The sequence below is a fragment of the Podarcis cretensis genome (assembly GCF_951804945.1).
Source record: "Podarcis cretensis genome assembly, chromosome: 9".
Classification (NCBI taxonomy): domain Eukaryota; kingdom Metazoa; phylum Chordata; class Lepidosauria; order Squamata; family Lacertidae; genus Podarcis; species Podarcis cretensis.
In genome coordinates this window covers 15,188,432-15,209,484 of record NC_137178.1, presented here as the reverse complement: position 1 = coordinate 15,209,484, position 21,053 = coordinate 15,188,432, and the positions used below count along the sequence as shown (strand labels likewise).

The 21,053-nt window shown below is 45.8% G+C and overlaps 1 protein-coding gene across 5 annotated transcripts in view; it reads right to left on the bottom strand.

The window, feature by feature from the left end:
• ARHGAP24 (Rho GTPase activating protein 24) overlaps positions 1 to 21,053 on the bottom strand; it is a 415,806-nt gene that overhangs the window by 168,206 nt on the left and 226,547 nt on the right. The window contains exon 1 of one of the 5 annotated variants that reach the window (XM_079990837.1): positions 10,761 to 10,903. The exons of the other annotated variants lie outside the window; for them this stretch is intronic. The gene's annotated coding sequence lies outside the window, so the exon portion shown is untranslated. Of the gene's footprint in view, positions 1 to 10,760; positions 10,904 to 21,053 lie in introns of those variants that run through there. 5 annotated transcript variants of the gene reach the window in all.

Sequence of the window (21,053 nt, the reverse complement as noted above, 5' to 3'; positions counted from 1 at the left end):
CCCACTGCGTCATTTCTGAGAGTCTCCAGCCTTTGTTCTTTTTCTCTACTTTCGCTTTTGAGGAGAGAGGACGTGTTTTCACGATGCTGTTCGCTGTGATAGATAATGGATAGTCTGCTGTAAATAAACTGCTTCTAGCTACTAATATCCTGTGTGGACTTTGTTTGGGCACACTGAAGAAAGCAAAGAAGCTTTTGCAGCTTTCTCTTGCTGCTGCGTAAACTCTGCTGTTACTCAGAGCCTTTGGAATGTGGCCTTTGAAGTCCAGCGTATCTGCACAGCCGAAGCGGATTGGACGCCAGGATTTATCTGAGCAATAAATCATTCCTTGGTTAGCAAGTGTTCATTGGGCATGAAGCTCTTCACCACAATAGAGCCCTTTGGATTGAAAGACGGTATTCAAAAATAACTGGGGAGGTATCAAAATAGGCTTGGTAAGTGAGAAATAATAATAATAATAATAATAATAATAATAATAATAATAATAAATAATAATAATTTATTATTTGTACCCCGCCATCTGGCTGGGTTTCCCCAGCCACTCTTGGCAGCTTCCACAAAGACCAAAAATACACTAAGATGTCACACATTAAAAACTTCCCTGAACAGGGCTGCCTTAAGATGTCTTCTGAATGTCAGATAGTTATTTAACTCTTTGACATCTGATGGGAGGGCGTTCCACAGGGCGGGCGCCACTACCGAGAAGGCCCTCTGCCTGGTTCAAGACTCTGCACCATTCAAGACTGGGGCCATTTCACAACACAGATACATGCATACAGTCATACCTCATGTTACGTCCGCTTCATGTTACGTTCTTTCAGGTTACGTCCCGCGACAACCCGGAAGTACCGGAAAGGGTTACTTCCGGGTTTCGCCGCTCGTGCATGCACAAAATGACCTCATGTGCATGCACAGAAGCGATGAATCGCAACCAGCACATGCGCAGACATGCCACTGCAGGCTGCATTCTTTTCATGTTGCGAACGGGCCTCTGGAATGGATCCCGTTCGCAACCAGAGGTACCACAGTATCAGGTAGCTAGAAAGTGGTCATTATGTTTGAAGTTCTGTTGTACACATTTACAGTCACATTCAGTCACTAGCCAGAGTGAGGTGGCTGCCTCAGGCCAGGACCGTCTAAGCATATCTGGCGCCGTGGTGCAAACCTCCCTCTGGCACCCTACCGTTTCCCAGAGTTTTTTAGGGAGGATGGCGCTGCCAACGGGGCTGGAGGAGGTGGGCAGTGACTGGAGGGCAGCTCCTCTGGCGGGTAAGAGGCGGAGGCTGGACATGGTGCCTCCCGGCTCAGATGGCCACTTCGTGCTGCGGTGGTCACAGCAGATGGAGGCTCCAGGCGCGCCGCTGCTTCGGCGCGGCATGGCAGAGGCGGGCGAGGGCAGCAAGCTGATGCCAGGAGGCGCCGCATCCAGCCTCCGCTTCTTCCCTGGCGCCCTTCAGAACTTGGCGCCCCCGCGCCACCAGCCTCTATGGGTAAGACACCGCTGCCTCAGGCAGCAGATTCTGAGGGGCTGTGAGTAGAAAGAGCTGGGTGTGCACTTCCTAAGCTATCCTGCTGCCCTCAAATGCTGTGTAGGCCACTCCAATAAGTGTTGGAAGTGTAAAGAGAAAGAAGTCATGTTTTATCACATGTGGCGGAATTGTAATCAAAAGCTATTGGGAAATGATTTACAATGAAATAGAAAAAAAAATGTTTAAGATAACTTTTGTTAAAAGACCAGAAGCTGTTTTGCTAGGCATTACTGTGGTGCCTCGCAAGACAAAATTAATCCGTTCCCTGAGGCTCTTCGTATAGCGGTTTTTTCATCTTGCGAAGCAAGCCCATTGACAGCTTAGTGGATTAGCGCTATTAGCGGTTTAGCGGCTTTTAGCGATCAGCTGATAAGCAGCTTAGCGGCTTAGGAAAAGGGGGGGAAAGGGGGGGGGAAACCGCAGGAACTCGCAAGTCATTTTCGTCTTGCGAAGCAAGCCCATAGGGAAATTCGTTTTGCGAAGCGCCTCCAAAACGGAAAACCCTTTCGTCTAGCTGGTTTTCCGACTTGCGAGGCGTTCGTCTTGCGGGGCACCACTGTACAGTGGTACCTCGGGTTAAGAACTTAATTCATTCCGGAGGTCCGTTCTTAACCTGTAACTGTTCTTAACCTGAGGTACCACTTTAGCTAATGGGGCCTCCTGCTGCCACCGTGCGATTTCTGTTCTCATGCTGAAGCAAAGTTCTTAACCCGAGGTATTATTTCTGGGTTAGTGGAGTCTGTAACCTGAAGCATCTGTAACTTGAAGCACCTGTAACCTGAGGTACCACTGTACAGGCCAAGACCTGCCAAAAGAGTGGAAGAAACTATTCATGTATGCTACAACAGTGGCTAGGATATTACTAGTCCCAAAATGGAAAGACGACAAGATACCAATGAAAGAAGAATGGCAAGGAAAACTGATGGAATACAGTATGCTGAAATGGCAAAGCTCACTGGAAAACTTAGAGACAAAGACAATAGAGATTTCAAAAAAAATATTGGGAATTGTTTATGATGTATCTACAGAAACACTGTAAAGAAGTAGACTCACTAGCAGGGTTTGACTAAACACTTACAATTAAGAAAACCAATATAAAAGTTAAGTAATATGGAAATTATGAATGATATGAGTGTAATAAGATATAGTTAAAAGACTACAAATTAAGCTAGACTAAAATAAGCAGATGAGGGACGCGGGTGGCACTGTGGGTTAAACCACAAAGCCTAGGACTTGCTGGTCAGAAGGTCGGCGGTTCGAATCCCCGCAACGGGGTGAGCTCCTGTTGCTCGGTCCCTGCTCCTGCCAATCTAGCAGTTCGAAAGCACCTCAAAGTGCAAGTAGATAAATAGGTACGGCTCCAGCGGGAAGGTAAACAGCGTTTCCGTGCGCTGCTCTGGTTTGCCAGAAGCGGCTTAGTCATGCTGGTCACATGACCTGGAAGCTGTACACTGGCTCCCTCGGCCAATAAAGCAAGATGAGCGCCACAACCCAAGAGTCAGTCACAACTGGACCTAATGGTCAGGGGCCCCTTTATTTTACCTTTAAAATAAGCAGAAGAAACAATATTTAAAGAACCAGAAGAGGAAGTTGAGGGAAATGTAAAACTTAATAAAAATTATTTTAAAAAACCAAAACAAATGCCGTGTAGGCCACTGTTCTGTTACCAGTGTTGACTGAAGTAAGATTCAGTTGGCAGGCTGCTTGGGTTTTATACCTGGAACAGGGGAGGGGCCATCTTCTTCTTCACTTCAGGGAGCAAAAATTCTCAGGCCAGCCTTGATACACGGCATAAAGCTCCTCAACCCCTGAACGATTCTGTTTATTTTTCAGCAAAAGCAACAGCTTCCAGCCATGAAAAATATGGGAATTACTGCAGTGTGTGAAAATTCCACTTTACAGTACTTTTAGTGCTCAAACGATTTCAATTCCCGCCATCTGGGGTGCCTGCTGCTCGCCAGTCTGCAAACTCGGACACTGCTAGTAGCGCTCACAAAAAAAACCCCACCAAAGTTCCCTTTTAACTATTACTAAAGCTCTGCAGCTGTCTTTCTGTGTGCGAATGGAAGCAATCTCTCCAAAACGGAACATGAATGGAAGGATAGCCAATGAATTTTGAGCCAGTGGAGAAGTGGCTTACGTGGAAGAAACTCTGAATTAGTGCCAGGCTCCAGATGGACACAGGTTGCTTGTTCAAGTGAAAAATATCATTGTCCAAATACTGGTCCTAATTGCATTACATGAACGTTATTTACACACTGGTTGTAATTTCCATTAATTTATATTGAGCATTTCCCAAGACAAGGGAAAACGTTTCCCACGTCATCTGTGGAGGATAACCCCTTCCACCACCATCCCAGTTTATAACCCAAATCTAGACATCAAGCATACAGGAATCCTAGTGGTGCAGCATGAAAACTACTAACACATTTGCAAAGCTAAGCAGGGTCTGGTATGGTTTCAAATTGGATGGGAGACTATGTGTTGAGATTCCTGTAATGCAGGGGATTGGTGTAGGTGACTCTTCCAACTTTATGTTTCTATGAATCTGTTTGTAGGTAAATATTTGCAAGGTGAAACACAGTGTGGAACAGCCAGACAGAGCCCAATGTGCCTGCTTTTTTTTCTATGTCCCACAGAAGCAAGGATCCTGCATGGATCTGGCTGATTCGGTTTTATAATAATAATAATAATTTATTATTTATGCCCCGCCCATTTGGGCGGCTTCCAACAGAATATTAAAATACAATAACCTATCAAACATTAAAAACTTCCCTAAACAGGGCTGCCTTCAGATGTCTTCTAAAAGTCTGGTAGTTGTTTTTCACTTTGACATCTGGTGGGAGGGCATTCCACAGGGCGTGTGCCACTACTGAGAAGGCCCTTAGCCTGGTTCCCTGTAACTTGGCTTCTTGCAGTGAGGGAACCACCAGAAGGCTCTTGGCAATGGACCTCAGTGTCTGGGCAGAACGATGGAGGTGGAGATGCTCCTTCAAGTATACTGGACCGAGGCCATTTAAGGCTTTAAAGGTAAGCACCAACACTTCAAATTGTGCTCGAAAACGTACTGGGAGCCAGTGTAGGTCTTTCAAGACCGGTGTTATATGGTCTTGGTGGCTGCTCCCAGTCTAGCTGCCGCATTCTGGATTAGTTGTAGTTTCTGGGTCACCTTCAGAGGTAGCCCCACATAGAAAGCATTGCATTAGTCCAAGCAAGAGATAACCAGAGCATGCACCACTCCAGCGAGACAGTCTGCAGGCAGGTAGGGTCTCAGCCTGCGTACCAGATGGAGCTATGGTCTGGCTTCCTTTCCCTTTTTACTTTGAAATGCATATCTGTGCCAGACTAGATTTGATATTAATATATGGCTTTTGTTATGCAACTAGCAGTAACAAAAGGATCCTGAGCAACTTCGGGACCTCAGGAGATGGAGAAGAAGAGCTTAACCCTTTCTCCCCTGCTACAGCCCCAACAAAAAATCCTCTTCTGCCAACTGCTTATATTTATTAGGAGAGAATACAAACAGCAGCTTAGGAAGATGGTTTTCACTGGGATCACTGCATGCAGATAAAGAAGGCTTAAACTTTCCCTCTCCGCTCCCTGTAGTCCCAGTTCTACTCAGGATCCCCTATGACTGCTATTTATGTAAGAAGAAACCCACCATGCACATTAACTGCAATCATGCAGTTTGGGCTCTTATTTGGCATTTTTTAAAAAATGAATCATGGGATATACATAGATGGCAAAACTGACATCTCTGATAAGAGACACAAATCTAGAATTTTTCAAGGAGGACTGGAAACCTTTTCTGGTCTATTTAAGAAATAATTGCCCATATGCATAGTCCACAGTGGGGTTTGAAGTTTAAGAAAAATACAGCTGAATATATTGAGAAACCTGTTAAAGAGGATGAAACTGTATATGATGGAATTGTAAGATGCAATTGCGTGTTGAGTCCCACAATGCCACCCCCAAAAAAATTCACACTTCACACATCAATTTTTGTTTTTGTTTAAGGTTTTTGGCATAATTTTGGCCACAACTTTATTCAAAATACAAAAAATGTGAGTGGTTGCTTAGGCATTGGTTATGACTATCTGTCCTTGCCCTCAAGGACAGAGCTGGCCTTCCGGACACCAACGGAAGCCAGCGTGGGACACAAGTATTGGGTGAGAAATGAAGCTGGGAATCAGACCCTCACTTCTCACCCTCATGTTCCTGTGGGGCTTGCACGGCCCAAGTCCGACGCCATGGACAAGGACGAAAAGAATGGCAAGCCCCTGGATTCCTTTAATGGAATTCCCTTTCTGCATCATTTGGAGGGATAGGCACTTACCCCTCCAAGCACCAATTTAACCAATGCCTAACCGCCAACCTTACAAGTTGTGACGATTTGCTACGCAGTAGGCAAAAACCAAATGGCACCAGCCAATCAGCCAAATGGCAAAATTCCTACCAGGCCCCCGCTCCAAGGCGGACAACCCCATGACAGGCATAGCAAGGTCAAGCGATCAAGAAAAAACCACCCTAATAAAAGGTAGGGAGGGCGGGTGATCCGGTGCAAAACGGCCAAGAGGACGCCCAACATCTGGCCCCTATATTTAAAGACTCTGACCCGACCCCTCCTCCAAATTGGCAACAATCAAAAATCCCCAGCAACCCAATTTTAACCACTTAAAGGCTCGGGTTCCTCACCAAATCTGCCTAGGCACGGCAGGGTGGCTTGTTCCCCCAACCGCAACACGTGCTCTCTGTTAGGGAGAACACGCTTTGTGATTATAAACATTGAGGATGGGTGAGCCGGAAGTCATTAGTATTGCAGAATGAGGATTATAACTGTTGAGAGATAACCTGTAACTTTGAATCTTGAAATAAAAGAAAAAGAAATTGGGGGTGGGGGAATAACGGTCTCCCCCCCCCCCATTGGCTTTTATGTAGCAACTGGAGCTTCCAGTTGACTCTGCTATTGGTTGTTCGGGCCCCTTTCTTTCATGAAAAGAGTGTGCAAAGCTTCATTTTTGTGCAACCGTAATCATGCAAAGCCACAGGACTATTTTGAAATGAGCAGAAGCAATGCTGCCAAATCCCGATGAGCAAACCTTCACCTTCAACATTTCCGCTTCCGCGATAGAAGGATGGCACTGGGAAAAAAACATTGTTGCTAATGACTGCTTAGCCTCTGGCTCAGTGAAGTGTGGGTGCCATAAATGCATGTTCCATTGCTCTCCAGTTGCTATAAAAGCACCTGGTTTTCCTCCGTTTTTCAGCTCTGATGGTGCTGAAAGATAAACAGGTGAAAATGGACAGCCAAGTGCTACTTTTCATGTGTGTGTGTGTGGGGGGGGGAATCGGGGTGCTGAAGAAGATTGGTCATAATAAGGCAAGTTGATCTTTATGGATGGTCCCTTGAGTCAGGGAACAGGGAAGGCAGGCAGAGGAAATGAATTTCCTTCACAAACCATAAAAACAAACCACAAAATTAGGGCAGCCGTTCACATTATGCTTGCATGTGTGCTGTGTTTGGTAAATTTGTGCTTGCAGACACCTGGGTACTCTAAGGCCTCATCCAGCCTTCCTTTTGTGATTTGTTTCTAGGTACAGGCCTGCACTTTTTAAATCTTTTTTTGCCCTAGTATTTTCACTGTGAAAACCTGCTCTTTACTTCTTATTGTTTTCCACAGGGGTAGCCAAGGGGGGGCAGGGGGGCAACTGCCCCCCCTAAATCAATAACAATAAATACACAGCAAACTGAGGTTCTGCCTCCCCCAGCAAAAAGCCTGCCCCCTCCCAACAAAAATCCTGGCTATGCCCATATCGTTTTCTCTCCCCCCCCCTTGTTTTTCTCTCTTCTTTTCTTTCTTTCTTTCTTTCTCTTTCCCTTTCCTCCGTTTTTTTTAGATTAATTTTTAATGAAATAGATATTTAATAAAATAGATATTTGGTATTAAGTTTTGTATCTCTCTTTATAAACTCTAATAAAATTTATTTTTAAAAAGAAAAGCACAGATCTGTGCCTAAAAATGAAGGGCAAAAGGTAAAAGGTAAATTTGGATGATCCCTAATGGGCTGTGATTACAGAGGTATGCTTAAAGGCACATGCATTTTTGATGACTATTCTTAATAATTAAATTTAAATCCTGCTTTTCCTCCCAAAGGAGCCCAAGGCAGCAAACACACAAGCAATAAAGCAATTGTTGTTGTTGTTTAGTAGGTTAGTCATGTCCGACTCTTCGTGACCCCATGGACCAGAGCACGCCAGGCACTCCTGTCTTCCACTGCCTCCCGCAATTTGGTCAAACTCATGTTGGTAGCTTTGAGAACACTACTGGTGCCACTACCAAGAAGGCCCTCTGCCTGTTTCTCTGTAACCTCACTTCTTGCAGTGAGGGAACCGCCAGAAGACCCTCAGAGTTGGACCTCAGTGTCCGAGCTGAACAATGGGGGTGGAGACGCTCCTTCAGGTATACAGGGCTGATGCATAATGTGGATAGCAGTTCCTTGAGAGCTGAACAACATTAGGGCTACCATCAAAAAAAAAAAAAGGATGCCAATGAAATATTTTGCATCATGGCACAGAAATGGAAGCAGGAAGAACTACCGACGAACGAGGAACGGCAGATGAAATTGATGGAATATGCAGAATTGGATATGATGAAAGGGAGAATTCGAAACCAGCGGGGCCAGAAATTCTTGAAAGATTGGAGTAAATATATGAGTTATCTGAAAGACAATTGCAACCAACTGACTACGCTTGTAGGACTGCAATATGTTTTGTAAGGAGAACTATATGAAATATTGCAGAAAAGATTTATGAGAATGGGTTTTAAGTTATGGATTGTTAAAAGTAGTACTTAGGATAACAAAGGTAAGGTTAAGAGATGAGGTTTGAAAAGGTTAAGAGATGGGGTTGATGGAAGTCTCAGACTAAAATAGCCAAAATGTTGTATAAGATGAGATGAGATGATTATGTTCTGTTTGGAAAATATATGTAAAAACTAATAAAAATGTATATTTAAAAAGAAAGAAATATTTTGCATCATTGCTTTGTGGGACACATCCCTGATTTCAGAGGGTGCCTCTGGGAAATACTGGAATCCAAAGAATACTGTGCTGTACACTGGAAAGAAAATATTCTACTTGTCTGGCATACCTGCAGTATCTACTTTATGAGCATCCTTTTTGTGGTCCACTAGCTTACTTGTTGATTTTTCCTGTAATGCCTTACAGGCAAGTTAATGAAACAATATCATCAATGGATGTCTCAGGCCAAAGAAGAAGGCCTAATGATTCATGTGCTATTCACTGAGAGTGTGCAGGCTGCACCAAGCATCCCCTTAGGTTACCTACTGCCAGGCGTGCATGTTTAAAATAAATGAAAAGTTCTCCTCCCTCCATTGCTGCTTTAAATGAGAAAATATTGTGTGTGTGCAACCCAGTGGGAATTGTTTATTTGGGCAAATTTATTGCAATATGCAACAAGGTGAGTTGCCAGCAGGAGTCTTGTCGACAAGCTCAAGAAGCATGCATGATAGAGTAGGATGGAGTTACAGGTGGGCAACAGCTCAGTGGCCAAATTTGCATTCAGATGCTGGGAAGTTCACATTGCAACCCCATAAAAAACAAATAAATCATGGCATCAGATGGCACACCTTTAGGTCTAAAGAAACACACCATGTACTTAGTGGCAACGTTCAGTTAAATTTGGATGAATTCTGCACTGAGCTGTATCTTCTGGGATTTAAGATGATTAGATAAATTCCAAAGGGCAAAGAAAGAGATGAGGAAAAGGAGGAAAGAGAGTTTTCTCTGACTCAGTGCACTGAATTCAAATGGCACTTAATTGGAGAAAATGAAGCAAGCGAGGATTAAAACACTTTTAGAAATCGATTTGTAAATGCACCCCCAGAAATACAAAGCAGTGTTCTGGGCAGTGTGATCTTTGTAAAATAAGTGTAAGAGCAAGTAGGTGATATGTGCAATATAAGTTATGACTACAGCCAAAAGTGCTCTGTACATTTCTGTTGCTGGCTAAACAAACACAGCCTTGCAATGAGCACATAATCAATTCTTGTGGTAGCTGAGCAAATGGCAGCTGTAGGCAGCAAGAGGGATAGATGGAACCAGCCAATTTAGCTCTACAGGATTGCCATCTCTGGTGTTTCTCCTTCCCCTATGTAACTATGGTTCTAATTTATGGAGATCTATGCCAATTTTGGGACACGGGTGGCACTGTGGGTTAAACCACAGAGCCTAGGATTTGCCGATCAGAAGGTCGGTGGTTCGAATCCCCGCAACAGGGTGAGCTCCCGTTGCTCGGTCCCAGCTCCTGCCATCCTAGCAGTTCAAAAGCACACCAGTGCAAGTAGATAAATAGGTACCGCTCCGGCGGGAAGGTAAACAGCGTTTCCGTGCGCTGCTCTGGTTCGCCAGAAGTGGCTTAGTCATGCTGGCCATATGACTCGGAAGCTGTACACTGGCTCCCTAGGCCAATAAAGCAAGATGAGCGCCACAACCCCAGAGTCGGTCACGACTGGACCTAATGGTCAGTGGTACCTTTACCTTTACCTTTATGCCAATTTAAAAAACTTCTTTGAACACCATGCCTGGGCTGGGGGAAACACAGCAAAGGCAAAGCAACGCCAAGGTGTTGCAAAGCTGCAGTGAGTGCCAGAAGCTGTGTGCCAAATTAGAATTCCCGTATCATCGTCTCTCAAGCACAACTCCTTAACAGAGTCTCAGGGTACGCATGACATAAAGGGCAGCTGTAATGCATACTGTTAAGGAATTAACATAGCAAGTAGTTCATACATCTGCTTAGCCATTCTGCGTCCACAGTTGTTCATCCAGACATCCAGGCTTAACAGAGATGAACTTTGCATGCCTGCCCAGATTCCAGCATGCTGCAGGATAGAAAAAGAAGTCTTGCAACAACCAGACTTGCCAGTCCATTTTTTCACCACCTGCAGATGAGTGTAATTTCTGCACAGACCCAAGCCTTATCCAGTATGAAAACCAAACCCAACCAGCACTCCTTTAACACACACACACAACTCTGTCTCTTTTTCAAACACACACACTATTCTACAGAAAAGTCTTCTGCCTATAAGGAAGCTAACATGAATAGCCGTTCATAAAACCGAGCAGAGATGGTGCAAAACAGCACGAGAATTCAACCTGATCACGGCTCCCCTGATATGATTAAGTGGCAATAAAAACATAAAATAAAGGTACCTTGGTGTTAATGGGTCTGGCAGTCTCTTCATAGATATTTCTCCAGCACAGAGTCTTGCTTTACCTAAACATCGCCATTCAGCTCAAATGAAATGCCTTGATTTGCTGAACTGACAAGCTGGGGCACAGCAATCTCTCTCTCTCGCTCTCTCCCTCTCTGTGTGTGTTTTTCCCTCCTTAAAAAAATGTAGTTGGATCTAAGCCACTATAGTTACTATTTATTTTAAACACTGAGGGGCCGTTGGGGAAATAACCCATTTCTTCCTCCTCTTATGGCTGAGCCAACATCTACTCTCCCATGACTTTAAGGGGGAAAGAACCAGAAGGAATTTTGTGCTATAAATAAATTAGAGGAATGCATGAAAGTTGTAAATATTGCTAATTTAGTAATGCACTTTATAGGGCTTTTACTGGAGCTCCAGCTGCAGACAAACCCAGTTCTTCTGAGCAGAAAAGAGGCTCTTGCGTGCAGGTTGCAGACCTTCTTGGCCTAGGAAACCTTTTCAGCAGCCCCTTCCCTTATGCTCAGGTTACATTACAGCAGCCACAGGGATTGACAGCCTAGGGCAGGGATGGGAAACTTGTGGCTTCTAGATGTTGGACTACAACTCCCAGAATCTCTGAATATTGGTTGGAAGTGGATAGTATTTTGAGTCCAACATCTGGAGGGCCACAGGTTCTCCATCCTTGACAACTTTTTAAAAAAGAAAACATGACCTCCAGGCATGATGTCTAGCAGCACTTAGTGCATGGACTGATAGCACAAAATAGTGAATTTCCCTGCCTATCATTCTAGCTATATTTCCACTGGATATGCTCAGTATCTGGTTTCCTATGTTCCCTTATGTATTCCTATGAATTTAACAGGTTTGTACCATTAACATTTTTACTTTTCTAAATTACGTTTATATCCCACCATTCTTCCAAGGAGGTTATGGTGACATGAATAGTTTTGCAACATCCCATCCTGGTTTCACCCTCACAAAACCCCTGTGAGGTAGACCAGGCAGAGAGAGAGAGAGACAGACCTAGTATCACCCAGGGACACTCTGACCACCACAACACACAAGGTAAGAATTTTCCCTACTCGCGATACAACAGCATGAGGTGAGCTATTTGCCCTGAAATTATTACAGTGGTACCTTGGGTTACATACACTTCAGGTTACATATGCTTCAGGTTACAGACTCCGCTAACCCAGAAATAGTGCTTCAGGTTAAGAACTTTGCGTCAGGATGAGAACAGAAATCGTGCTCCGGCGGCGTGGTGGCAGCAGGAGGCCCCATTAGCTAAATTGGTGCTTCAGGTTAAGAACAGGTTCAGGTTAAGAACGGAACTCCGGAACAAATTAAGTACTTAACCCGAGGTACCACTATACTCACAATTTAAAACAAGACCTTTTCCCATTTTTTTGCCTTTGCCCCTGCCTGGTCAACACTCAGACCAGGCAGCTGCCATTGTCGGCACATGCGAAGAAGTTGATTACTTGGTCTCCATGGATTTCTCCCAACGGCAGTAAGTGACTTGATATTCTTGTAAGCAGGAATGTAAGTTACATAAAAGAATGGAGTGTCCTTACCCACAACCGTTAGAGCAAATAGTGGTGCTGTGGTCTAAACCACTAAGTCTCTTGGGCTTGCCAATCAGAAGGTTGGTGGTTCGAATCCCTGGGATGGGGTGAGCTCTGTCCCAGCTCCTGCCAACCTAGAAGTCCGAAAGCATGCCAGTGCAGGTAGATAAATGTGTCGGGAAGGTAAACAGCGTTTCTGTGCGCTCTGGCTTACATCACAGTGTTCCATTGTGCCAGAAGCTGGCCACATGACCCAGAAAGCTGTCTGTGGACAAACGCCGGCTCCCTTGGCCTGAAAGCAAGATGAGTGTGCAACCCCATAGTCGTCTTTGACTGGACTTAACCATCCAGGGGTCCTTTACCTTTTAAATAGCAGGGTGCATGAATCATGGTAATGTGACCTTGCTAAAAGAAAACACACATGGGAGGGGAGCGGAGACAACAACCCCAAACCCAACTATATGGGGTAGGATCCTCATGAATGACAAACTCTCCAGACAAGTTTTGGTGAGGTTTGGGGACCCAGGGGGAAAAAATGCTTGGTGACCAGAAAACAGGCCCTTAGAGGTACCCCTGCTCCAAATCTTTAATTGATCTTTGTTTAGATGAATCCAGGTCCTGATGAGGGAGGGTGGAAAGTGAACACCCAGAGGCTTCTTGGTGAGTTCTCAATCTTTAGTTCATTACTGTCCCTAAGGTTTTGTGACGTGGAGGATGCAATGGAAGCTGGCTGACTGCGAGTTTCAAATGAGTGCTTCCCCTCTTGGAGGGAGGATTAGGAATAAAGTACCAAGCTGCAGCAACAGGGGCCTCCTCAAAAGCAGCAGTCATCACCCATCTGGCAGATGGCTCTGCCTGCTGTCAGGGGACATGCTAGCTCCACTTTCTCCTTCTCCACATGGGGCTCCATGTTTGTAAATATGGAGCATATGCAAGCAGCCAGGCGTGGAGCCTGGTACGCCGACTCTCAGCATCCACGGAAAGAAAGAAAGGGAAGATTGCAAGGTTGCCTACCTCTGCAGGCAACAATTCCCAAGAAGCAGGGCAAAGACACATGTGTGCGAAAGCATTACGAGCCAGTTTAGAACTGTCAAAACAATGCACACACTCCCCCCCCCCCCAGATTGTTTGGTGATGATGATGCTATTTGGGCCTCAGGGAGTTTGCACATCACTGGTTTCCTCCCCCCACACCCCACAAATTCCACCTATTTGATGGCCATCTTGCTAGTATAATTTAATGGAGCTGTTGTCAGTCCCAATCATCTTTCAGTGCTCATTCACAGAACTTAAGTGGATTGATTTTTTGGTTGTTGGTTGTTGGTTTTTGTTTTTTTTTAAATGGGCTTGATACAATTTCTAAGGCACATTACACTTCACATGGGTGTGCAGTGGGAATGAAAATGGTCTTTGCCTTTTTAAGCTTCTCCCTGCTGCCACGAAGATGAGAAAGATGCTCTTTTAAGAATACGAGATGCTAAAGAGCCTGGCAGATGCCCTGAATCAGGTGTCCCAAACCACATTCCACTAACGGTGGACCAGCCACATCTATGGCATAAGCAGCTGTGCCTGAGATGATCTCCAAGTGCTCCCTAGGACTTCGTAATGAGACCAATCAGCAATCTGCTCACATGGCAAAGGCACAGTTGGGGCCTTTTGCAGAATTTACATAAAATTTAATGACTTCTAAGAGAGACTAAATGACGCTTGGTTTTATTGCACTTGTCCAAGCTTTTTTGGCTTTTACCAAACGACAGAGGTTATATTTGTTTCAAAGGCAGACTCACTGTTGTTTGTTCTGTCCAGTCCAGCAGGTTTTTCAAAGACTGATTTCAGTTGCCAGTTCGTCATCATATGCTTGAATCTGGAACATATGTTTTCTAAATAAAATGGGAGGTGAAACCAACCCACTCTCTCTTTTTGGCATAGACGGCATGGTAGATAATTATATTATCCAACTTGCCCATTATTTTCATTGATTCAGAGTTCTCGAGTGAGCTGTAAATCAAACCACTTCTCATGTTCAGCTATTACTCTGACATCGTAGCTGGTGGGATTCTAAATTATAACATTTCTTGGCCTGTCTTCTGGAAAATGCATTGTTTTACCTTCCCCTGTAGAAAAATCTGCTTGTATGTCCATGACCAACATGGTTTTCTGACAATAGGTAAGTGAAATCAAATCTTCTTGCTGTAGCCACTGAGCATCTGTGGACATCTAGGCACAGACATAACACATGAATGGGGCCTGGGTGGGGAACATTCCCACCAGTCCAAGGTAGCATGGCTAGCGGTTAGGGATGATGGGAGCTGTAGCCTGGCAACATTTATTACAGAATAACAGACTTGTAAAGTCGGAAGGGACCATGAGGGTCATCTAGTTCAACCCCCTGCAATGCAGGAATCTTTCACCCAACATGGGATTTGAACCCACAACACTGAGGTTAAGAGTCTTTTAGTTTTTGTTATTGTTGGGAATATGGGCAGACAAAAGGTTGCATTTCTTCACATAGTGCATAATTTAATTATGGAATCTTCTACCATAAGGTGCAGAAGGTGTTTTTTAAAAAATTCCTGGAGGATAGCAGTATCAGTCGTGATGGTCACTTCTCATACCGCCAGAGGCAGTATGTTAGTTAGTTGCTAGCTGCTGAGGACCACTGTTTGGGTCCTCACTGTTTGGGTCTTATGTGTGTCAAGGCTCCGGGAAAGCTATTCTTTCCCTGGTTTCAGCAAGAGCAGAGAAAATGAGGTAGAGTCCTTTTTAATGAGTTTTATTCAATCCAAATAAAAGAACGCAACAAGCCTTAACAATGGTGTTGCTCCAAACTGGGCTTCTCCTCCCTCCTGCCCAGAGACAGCATCTTCCCTTATGGTGGCCACTCATGGACAAATGTCTCCGATTCTGTTGTTTCTGCACTTTTAACGAACGTCGCATTCTGGGAGAAGGGGGTTCAGAAATACTCTCCAGTGACAACGTGTCATCTGGCTGCCCTGCCACAGTCCCCCCCCCTCTTCTTCTAACACTTCCCAGCTGTTCTGTTTGTCTCTCTCTGAGCTGTGACTTTCCTCAAACCCCTCAAAGCCCTGCTGCAAAATAAGGCTGCCTCCCTCTTCTCCTGCAGCGGCAGAAGAAGGGGGTGTGATCTCTACCATTCCTCTTCCTCCATCTTGCCCTCTTGCGTCTGATCCCTGACAACATGCATGGTTAGCTACTGCTGGAAAATAATGCTGAGCTGGATAAGACTTTGGCCTGATTCAGCATGGCTCTTCTTATGTTCTTATTTATAAAAGCATTTACCGGTATATGCTGGCTCTGGGGGCGCAGAGCCTACCCTACAAGATTGAGAACCAAAGGTTCCCCATCTCTGGAGTGGGGCACAGGAGACACTAAACCCCAAACGAGTGGAGGCCCAATTTGATGCTTAGCTTGTATTAGGGAATTTTATTGTGTAGTTCCTGCTTACAAATATTGGATATTACATGTGCATGCCACATTCCAATGTTAGGCTCGTCTGCAGGTGAAGGCAGTCGTACCCTGTCCTTCTGCCAAGAAGGCTCTCTTGAGTGGATCACAAAAAAATAAACACTAAGATTGTCCCTGTCTCAGGATCACAAATCTAAAAATGCATGACACACAAGGAAAAAGGAATGGAGCAAACAAGGGAAATGCAAGCTTAAGCAGAAGTTCTTAAAGTTACAGTTGAAGAAGAAGAGGAGGAGGAGAAGGAGAAGGAGGAGAAGAAGGAGAAGGAGAAGGAGGAGTAGTTTGGATTTGATATCCCACTTTATCACTACCCTAAGGAGTCTCAAGGGGCGTGGGTGGCGCTGCGGATTAAACCACAGAGCCTAGGACTTGCCGATCAGAAGGCTGGCGGTTTGAATCCCCGCGACAGGGTTAGCTTCCGTTGTTCGGTCCCTGCTCCTGCCAACCTAGCAGTTCAAAAGCACGTCAAAGTGCAAGTAGATAAATAGGTACCGCTCTGGCGGGAAGGTAAACGGCGTTTCCGTGTGCTGCTCTGGTTTGCCAGAAGCAGCACAGTCATGCTGGCCACATGACCCGGAAGCTGTCTGCGGACAAATGCCGGCTCCCTCAGCCAATAAAGCGAGATGAGCGCCGCAACCCCAGAGTTGGTCACGACTGGACCTAATAGTCAGGGGTCCCTTTACCTTTAAGGAGGCTCAAAGTGGCTCACAATCTCCTTTCCCTTCCTCCCCCACAACAAACACTCTGTGAGGTGAGTGGGGCTGAGAGACTTCAGAGAAGTGTGACTAGCCCAAGGTCACCCAGCAACTGCATGTGGAGGAGCGGAGAAGCGAACCCGGTTCACCAGATTATGAGTCCACTGCTCTTAACCACTACAACACACTGTTATGTCTATGCATATTCATGTGCTCTGCCACTATGGACCTTTCCATGCCTATGTCATTTGTATCTCCTAGCTATTAATTTTGTCTGCCAAGTAGCTGGATGGAAAGCAAGTGCTTCTTCATATACAAGTTGTTTTTGCATCCCAGTGTACCTTTACTGATGTGTTAATTATTCTTCATAATGGGAAACAGCCCTTTCTCCTTCATCTACTGGAACTCCCTCTCCTCAATTCCTGCCAAACACAATGGTGAATGTATCCAAGTTCTCAGCCATAAAAGAAATCTAGCTGATTCCCACACACTTTCATAACCAGAACCCAGTCCAAACATCTGTAGTTCACATATAGCTAGAACCTGCTTTTTAGAGAAAAGAGAGCACTCTGGAGACCCGTGCTAAGCCAGAACATGTGAAGTGTCCCTGCATTCAACTCCATGGACACACCTGCACTCCTGCAGTTGATCAGCATCTGTGGTAGCTGGAGGATGGAAGGGGAACCTGAATTCTCCAGAGGGAAGTAGGGGAAGCATTGGCTCAAAATGTGGAGCTTGGCCCTGCTTCCCAATGCACAACAAAAAGTCACAGTATATATGTATAATAATTTAAAATAAACACAGACATGATGTTATGGTTTATATGACAGCCGGGGAGAAGGTTTGCAGGCTTTTTCATTCTCAGCACCGTTCGTACAGCACTTTTAAAGTGCAAAATAACCTCTCAAAATTGACCACTCTTATTTGTGGGCAAAGAAACTGGGAGGGTCATTTCACCAAACATTTCCAGGAGGAGGATAAACTCCACAACTGTTTCTTTTTTAAGTACAACATAATTTTTTGTACTGTTTCTTTTTTAAGAACAACATAATTTTAAGTACAACATAATTTTTCTTTTTTAAGTACAACATAATTTTTCATCGTATACAATATTTTAGACTTCTGTCAACACCTCTGATGATTTTCCGTTCTTTATCACTTATTCTGCATTTCTTAATTTTATATTACATTTAATTGTCCTTAACTAATAAATCTCTTCCTAGTCTTTCTTGCATTATTGCAAATAATCCACCTTACAAAACTTCTTGCAGCCCTACTAGTGTAATCTGTTGGTCACAATTACTCCCAAGGTTTCACAGAGTCACAGAACTGTAGAATTGGAAGGGACCTCAAGCCTGATCTAGTCCAACCTCCTGCAATCTCAGCTAAAGCATTCCTGACAGATGGCCATCCAACCTCTGCTCAAAAACCTCCAAGGAAAGAGCGTCCAGAACCTTCCAAGGGAGACCATTCCACTGTCAAACAACTCTCAAGGTCAGAAAGTTCTGCCTGATCTTTAGGCAGAATCTCCTTTCTTGTAACTTGAAGCCATTGGTTCAGGTCCTAGCCTCCAGGGCAGGACAAAACAAGCTTGCTCCATCTTCCATGGAATCAGTGGCGTAGCATGGGGGGTACAGGGGGGGCCGGCCGCAACATCTGGGGGGGGCGTTCGCCATCTCCGGAGTCGCCGAAGAGCCTCGGGCGCAGGCTGTAGCAGAGCCCCATGTCTCGCGGAACCGACGAGCTGTGCGCGCGTCTGGGCTGAAGGCATCCGGCAGGCAGCGGCTCTCAGCGGTCCCCGCACTTCAGGGCCGTGGAGGGCGCGCCAGGCAGCCCCTCCTCACAGCCCCGCCGCCACCGCTGCTGCTGCAGCTGCTGGGCCATGTTGCATTTTCCTCGCCTCTCTGCCCTCCTCCTCCTCCGGGCAAGCGGCGTCGTTTGGGCGGCAGCGCCAGCGGCAACTCGCCTCAGATCACCTGACACGGACCCGCCGCTGTGGCTACCTTACTGTAAATACCCCAGCCCAGGCAGCAGCAAGAAGAAGCTGGCAGCGGTGGCAGGTTAGGGGTTAGGGGCGCAAATTACTTGCCTTGCCCCGGGTGCTGACAACCCACGCTACGCCACTGCATGGAATACTTGAAGATGGCTATCATACCACATCTGGGGTTGTGTTCAAGAATATAAGAAGCGTCCCTGCTGGATCAAGGCCAATGGCCCATCTAGTCCAGCATCCTGTTCTTATAGTGTCAGGAGCAGGACAGCAATAAAACACCTGGTGTCAGAGAAGTTCTTTATTCAAGGTAACAGTACAGGCCTAGTGATCACAACAACTCTTCCCAGTAGGTCTTGCCCCAGTGAGGTGGCTGCCAGGACTGAAGGTCCCCGCTTTCCCATCACTCTCTAGGGCTCTTTCCCCAAGCCCTCCCTCAGCAACTTGAGGCTCCTTCGTCTTGTCTCTCATTGCTCCACACTCTTCATTCCTCCCTTGGAGACCGGGGGAGGAGGGGAGCTGGCCGCAGCAGGATGGGAAGACTCCCTGGATTCTTTGGCAGCCGGTCTCATCTCTGCCTCTTGGTCTCCCTCCTCTCCAGCCATCAGCTGGTGCCTCCCACCACTCCTCAGCATCCAGCCAGGCCACGACACATAATGGCCACCCAGATGCATACAGGAAGCCTGAAAACAGGACCTGAGTACAACAGCACTCTCGCAACTTCAGATTCCCAGCTACAGAGGCGCAGTGCCTCCAACAGTAGAACACAGTCAATAGCAACTGTGCTGGCAGCCTGACCAGCATTTTGCATCCTCCAAAATGCCCAGGACCCAACAGGACTCTGGGATATTGCAGATGTCAGTAGAATGGCAGTTGCCACAAGAAATTGGTAGAGAATATTCAGAGAAAAGTCTGCAAAGTGGTTGTGTGTGTGTGTGTGTGTCCTTAAGCATATGTGGCACCGGGGTGCAAAGATCCACCCAGTGCCCCCCCCCCGTTGCCAGTCCCAGGCATGCAGGAGGTCAGAGCCGCCCGCCCGCCTCAGCGTCTCAATGGCTTGATCACCCCTGAACTCATGGCGCAGAGCTGCCCACAGCAGAAGAGCCCACCGCAGCGCTCCAACCGACAGACAGGCTCTTCTGCGGACTAAACTCTTGGGCCCCGGACTCTCAGCCTGGCACCCCTGAGAGCCCAGCGCCCGAGTGCCCTGCACCCCTAGTGCCTATGGGTAAGACGGCCATGTGTGTGTGTGTGACAGAAAGAGATCTCAGTGCAGCCACTGTGTGTGTCACAAGTTAAGGGAAAAGACATGGCTAGCCTGTGAAGTCCCACAACACCCATTCAAGCATTCTTTCAATATGTGTTGAGGATTGTCTAACCCTCCTCCCTGCCAACATGTCAGCCAAAATGGTCTCCTGCTAGCATCTGAGCTGCTGCAAACTTGCACCACCACACAGGTCTCCAGACACTTCCCATGAAAGTGACAATACTAATTCCCTAATTCTTGGGGATTCAAACAGTGCACTCCCTTGTCGAATTGGGATGCTGATCAGACAGCCACAGAAACTGGCGATGCTTGACATCCCCGCAGACTGAACTGTTTACTTGTAAGATGATCAATCTTTAAGATGACATGGAGACAATCTTTATCATCTTCCTGTTATGAAGTGTAGTGCAGGGGATGGGCGGCAATATTTTAGCTAATGGCTAACGCCATCAAAACCTGAATTATCTTTATCAGCAACTGCTGCGAAAGATGTTATGACTGCCCACAACCACAGCTGCTTATCATAGCCAGAGTTAATTAAGGGAAATGTGAAATGGGGGTGGCAGTGGTGCAATGATTTTCTTCAAGGCTTTTTGTAAACAAATCTTGCCTATGGAACCAAAATCCTCACCCTTAAAATATTTATAACCTCCCCCCCCCTTCCCCATCTCCTTTCCCTTAAACTAAACCAACCCATCTGAAATGTTCTGTGCGCGTGATTTAACACCAGAATGAAATTTTCCAAAGCGTGAAAGCGAGCAAGGCATTCTAGAACACAGCACAGAGTTTATTTTTCCTCTTTTCCTTAGAAGAAAAATAAAAATCAGTTGTGTTGGTTTTTCATTTCTTGGAAAGCTTCCTAATGTTTATTTGGCTTGTCACAACTCAAGTGACTTGGCACAGACAACCTCAATTTGTCATTTTCTGTTGGTCTTAATGACTGCTGGTGCTCTCAGCAGCTCAGAGCAATGTGTGTCTGCAAGAGAGAAAGGGAGGGAGGGAAAGAGAAACACTCAGCTGAATTCATAGGAACACAAGGAGCTGGCTTCTACCAAGGCAGTCCATGGGTCTATCAAGCTCAGTATTGCCCATGCCAGAGTTTCCCAGAATGGTTGCTGTTGACCCAGTTGGGGTCAGAGGGACTCTGCAGGAAGTGGACACAGACCTGGGTGTCAAAAAGGAGCTGAAATGTCTTCAGGGTGGAAAATCAGTTTATGAGATAAAGTGCAAAAAGTTTAATTAGGGACTATGAGGCTCAAAAATGAAGGACATAGGCGTGTATTATT